This window comes from Pinus tabuliformis, chromosome 8, assembly GCF_031772625.1.
Source record: "Pinus tabuliformis cultivar Carrire ecotype Pingquan chromosome 8, CPIR1, whole genome shotgun sequence".
Taxonomy (NCBI): Eukaryota; Viridiplantae; Streptophyta; class Pinopsida; order Pinales; family Pinaceae; genus Pinus; species Pinus tabuliformis.
Window position 1 is genome coordinate 865338919 of NC_142294.1, and position 5345 is coordinate 865344263.

Here is a 5345-nt window from a genome sequence, read left to right on the forward strand (position 1 = left end):
GACTATGGGTCATTGGCAGGGCGCGTAGTCTAATGAGGCTGAGGAATTGCCCGGAAAGCCATGGAAATTCTGGTCATATTGAGAGAAAATCCGGCAAGGATTTTTGTAAATCCAGGCGGAGGAATTGCCCGGAAAGTTATGGAAATTCCGGTCATATTGAGAGAAAATCCGGCAAGGATTTTTATAAATCCAAGTTATACTTGTTGAACTTCAAAATTTTAGGTGTCCTAGACGCTTTTGATGGTGCTGAATCCATTTCTACCATCAAAAACATGATTCAAACACTGCCTCTACAAGATTTTTTGAAAATTTTTTACCCGAATTCCGACCACTTTTGGCCGTCCGGGCAATTCCTCCCCCTAGCCTTGGCAAAGTTGTTGGGCAGCTGGATTGAATCCCTCTATCTTGGTTGAGCTTAGAAATCCTCAGCTAGACTCTTTCTTTTGAATAAGAAATAATTCTCAATGTAGCCATAATCCTCGATTGAGGGTTTGTTTAAACTAGATTGAGCTATGTTTAAGCTTTTAAGCCACTTGATCTAGCTCTTAAAATGACTCGATCTCCCTTTTTTTCATGGAAACTCACTCTCACTTTACCAAAAAAATATAACCCAGCTCCATACATAAAGCCATATATATATGTAAATTTTATATAAATATAAATAATTATTAAAAACCCAAAAAATATAACCAGCTCCATGCATAGAGCCATATATATACACATATATAAATTAAAAAAAAAAAAAACCACATTAATCTGGATTAATCTTCATTGAAGATTAAAAAAAGGGAGTTACATTTTGGAAATTTTGATCTCTCCATAATTATTAAAATGACTCTATGCTAATTTAAATATTGATGAACAAATAAACAAGGATAATCAATATAAAAAAACATGAAGTGGAGAGTCAACTGTGAAAACCAAAACTTACCCACATAATCAGGCTTTTTCGACCCAATGGATTTCTTGGATCGATTGGCTTCCTCCCCGTTTTTATCTCGAAGTACCACATCAAATGCATAAACATCCATCTTGGCATTAAACTTTCTCTCCATAAACCAAATATTCTGAAGCAAGATACCTGTTAAACTACACTCACAATTAGTGAGCAGTATCGTTACAAATTGGATAGCCTTATTCTGAAAATGGCCATTGAAACTGGGAAGATGCTTACATGCCCAAATGTTGCTGAAGCATCGCCGCAAGCGATATATGAAGATGTTGGTGCCCACCTCGCCAACCTAAAATCTGACAACTATTATAAAATCCACACTGATTCGGTTGACTTTTTTCGTTGGTGTAGAATTCCAACTTCCAATCTACAACTGTAGATAACTAAGATTTCTCCGAATACTGAAATGTCAAAATTACTCTTGATGCTTCTTTCAGTAAAGAGATTTATACTCCCAGTTCAAACTCTTCAGAAAGCAAGATTTTGGAAGACTTCGCATCTCCGTGAAGAAAAAATTGAGAAAAGCCATTTTGCAAGTAATCTAATCCTTCAGCAACTCCTACAGCCACTTTCAATCGCACCGTCCAAGAAATGACGGGCTTCTCCTTGCCTCCTGAAACATATATAGGCAATACCGAGGGCTATAACCAAATCTCAGAAAATAGAAAATGACCCCGCCATAAAATACATTACCCTGTGATTCTTAAAACGACCACTGCTTGATATTGCTACATGATTTAATGATTCTTAAAATGCAATATTCTTGAGTACATACCATGAGGATTCTCTTCAAGGTTTCCTCTGGTAACAAAATTATACACCAGAAGGCGGTTACGGCCTTCTACACAGTAACGAATAAGTGTAATGACACTTCAGAAAGAAGCTCTTGCTCTGTTTTGGGTTTAGAATTCAAGATTTTCACTGACACCGATTGTCCATCAGGAAAAATCCTCTGTACACTTAACTTCAGCTTCCTCTTCCTATCAAATTCCCTCCAAGAACAAGGATTAACGGACGTGGGTTCACAGGTTAAAAAAACACTTGAAAAGGAGATTTTCCATTTGAAGCAAATGCACAGAAATGAAAAGCTCTAGGAGGAAAACTAGAAATGCAACCTGTTATAAAGCCGGAAGTGGCAGATTGCAACTCCTGATAAGTAAAATGCCCGCAGGTTTTACTTCGACAAACACACTCTAACCTCATGCCAAATAATTTTCTTCTCGATTAGTCATTCTGTTGACTGCAACGAAACTCACCTTCTTTAGAGATTGTCCGAATTGGTGCTACCTCATTTGAAGACCGAACTTCATGTTCATAGTGGCAAACCTTCTGCGTAATCTGTTCTTTCTATCGAAGCTCTCCATTTGTCTGTGTATGCCTATTTGGCTTCTGTAGTGCCTATTCAACCACAGACATTTGTTTTTATGTAGACTGTGGAATAGGAGGCTTGATCAGTGAATCGGCTCCAGGTAATCAGCTCTCTGTAATGGGTCTTGAAGTCGTCATTTTGGGAACATTTTGGTTGAGTTTTGCACAAGAATCACTTTTCCCTTCCCAATGCAGACTAGGCCAGATATCACCAGAAGAGCCGAATCTATAATTTCATATCCTGCATGTTTGTTCTAACTGCCAACAAAAATCTAGTTATCCAACTGGCAGAGGAGGCAATCTAGTTGTCGGAGGATGACATGACCTTTTCGACGCTTTCATTTCAGAAAAATTACACTAGCAAACATCACCTTTGTTCACAAGAAAGTTTTTAAGACCATCTTGATCCAATACTAGACTGAGAATCTTGTCATGCTCATTGAAATTATAACTGCTGGGAGATTTAAAACTGTCCTGTCCAAAGCACATGATACAACATGGTTAAAGCTTTGCAGTTCTTGCTTTTAATTCTCCGTCGTAAGGGATTCATCAATCCTACCCGAGGAGAAACAGCTTTCTCTGCGACTGACCAGACAAGAAAGCCAAGGCCAAAAAAATCCTCAAGGACCTCTGCACATTCATTACTAGTACATACAATCAACCAATCAGTGTCCTTGTCTTGCACTCAAGTATGCTTTGTCAGAAGCAGACATACCTGATAGATGCTCTCTTTCACACTTCTCAAAGATGGTTTGATTGGATCCACCCTGGGACTACTAAAAAAGGTAACGATAATAGTTTGGCCTTTTACTAATGCTTGTTTTTTGGTGTAATGATAAACCTAACTAGCATGGTATCAAAAAGGTAATGATAATAGTTTGGAAGTTTACTAATGCATGGTAGGTTTGGTGTAATGGAAAACCTCACATGGTAGGTTTTGGTGTAATGGAAAATCTAACATGGTATCAGAGCCTTGGCCAGGTTTGATTCCCTGATTTGTGTTGATCACGTGGACTAACAGCCACTCTCGGATCCACTTTAGGACCACTCAAAAGAGGTAACCGCCACTCTCAGATCCACCGTGGGACCACTCAAAAAGAGTTAATGATAACGGGACCACTCAAAAAAAAGTCATGATAAAAGTTTAGAAGTTTACTAATACCGCAAAGTTTTAGTGTAATGGAAAACCTCAACAAAAATAACTTTCCCATTTTCAACAATTAGTAGAGAAGAACTGCATGGTAATCTCTTAACAATATTTGGCTAATACCAATGAAGACCTGAAATATTAACAAAATCATGAATCAAGGGTCCTTGCCTTGCACTCATCTATGCCTTGTCAGAAACAGACATACCTGATAGATAGTCTCTTTCACATCTCATCACCTTCCCATTTTCAACAATAAGTACAGAAGAACTGCAAGGTAATCTCTTAACACAAGATCTGGCTAATGCCAATGAAGACCTGAAATTAACAAAATCATGAATCAAGCCCGCTTATGAAATTCCAAGCTTGATCCCTTGTTCTGGCACAAAGAGTTGGGGAATCCCATACCTTATGGCATTGTGCCTACTAGCTCCCAGAATCACCTTTGAAGCGTCACACAGTTTTGCTTCTTCTACCAACATCTGTTGCACAGAAAACCCATTAGCTATCTTGAATTGAAGGTCCACCTGTTAAATCAGATAAATTGTTAAGCCTGTAAATAAAGAGCCACATCACTCTTCTGATCTTCTAATCCAAGAAACAATGGAAGACGGTGCATGTGTGGTCATCCATATGGGATACTGCATCTAAGACTCGATATTTATTCACTCAAATGACACTAGAAACTTGTTCTTTGCACGTAATCTCAGTCTGCATAACATTCTTCTACTGGAAAGGGACTGCAGAAGCATAGGCTTTAACTGATACTATGGTAAAGACTTTCATCAAATGAAAGCTAGTCTGATGCGAATGTACATCTTACTGATTTTTCTGGCTCTTCAACCACTAACGGAGAGTTGAGGATTTGCACCAGGAAATATTTCTTCGGATTTTTGCATTGATGCGTGCCATTACTGCAGTGCTTTTGCAGTAGAAACGATGTAGAGTGGTCCGGGTTGCCTGTCCGATTCCTTCACATCCCGGGACCATCGAGGTTACCTAAAAGTTCAAGTGCTTACCTAGAAGTCAGTCCGATCATCTTGCGTCTTCCGACCAGCTCTTGCACAGAAAACAGGTCTGGCATTACCGCTAAATTTTTCTTTGTCACACTTCCTTTGTTAGGTCAGTCGATTACAATATATCTTCTGCATGCTTGTGCTTGCAGCACCGATCCTCCCAATCCAAATTATTCTGCTTCTTCATCATGAATCTCTTGCAAGTGGTAGTTCAGTGCAATGCCAGGAATATCTCAGAGGAAAAAAAATTCCTTATGCAGGTGAAAGAACCGGATCGGATTGACATAAATCATGATTTGGGCAACTGGAACATATCTGATCGAAGTCTGTGTGGTTGGAATGGAGTGTTTTGTAATAATCGCTTCAAGGTCGTCGAAGGGTCATAGCCCTGGTGTTAAAAGGGGAATTAAATTCCTAAACATGGATTCATTCTTAGCCGTGCAAATGTTAGCCTGTTATGGCCTAGATCTAAAAAATAATGCTCAATTCAACATCATTACTAAAGTTAATCTCTCCAACACTTCTATTGCAAGGAGTCAAGCTCCCTGCACCGTGCAATGAAAGTATTGCAGAGAGTAACTTCAGTAAGGACGCTGCAGAGCACAGTTGGTTAACGTCCTTACTAATCTCTCCAACACTTCTATAGCAACCAATCAAGCTCCCTGCGCCCTCCAATGAATGTATTGCAGAGAGTAACTTTAGTAAGCACGTTGCAGAGCACATATGGTTGTGGAAGGCCCAATTATGTAATTCCACACTGCAGGCCAGATCTCCGTGCATAACTGTGTTTCCAAATGCAAATTGCAATCCCAACGGCCGAAGCTGAATTCGCCAAAAGTAGAATGTATGATGGCAGGAAATG

General features: G+C 39.2%; 1 long non-coding RNA gene across 1 annotated transcript; it reads right to left on the bottom strand.

The window, feature by feature from the left end:
* Positions 1–848: 848 nt before the first annotated feature.
* LOC149238300 (uncharacterized) lies at positions 849–5345 on the bottom strand. The gene is made up of 3 exons (XR_016245361.1): positions 4291–5345; positions 3876–3949; positions 849–3785 (listed from the first exon to the last, which is right to left on the bottom strand). It is a non-coding gene; the product is annotated as an uncharacterized LOC149238300 (long non-coding RNA).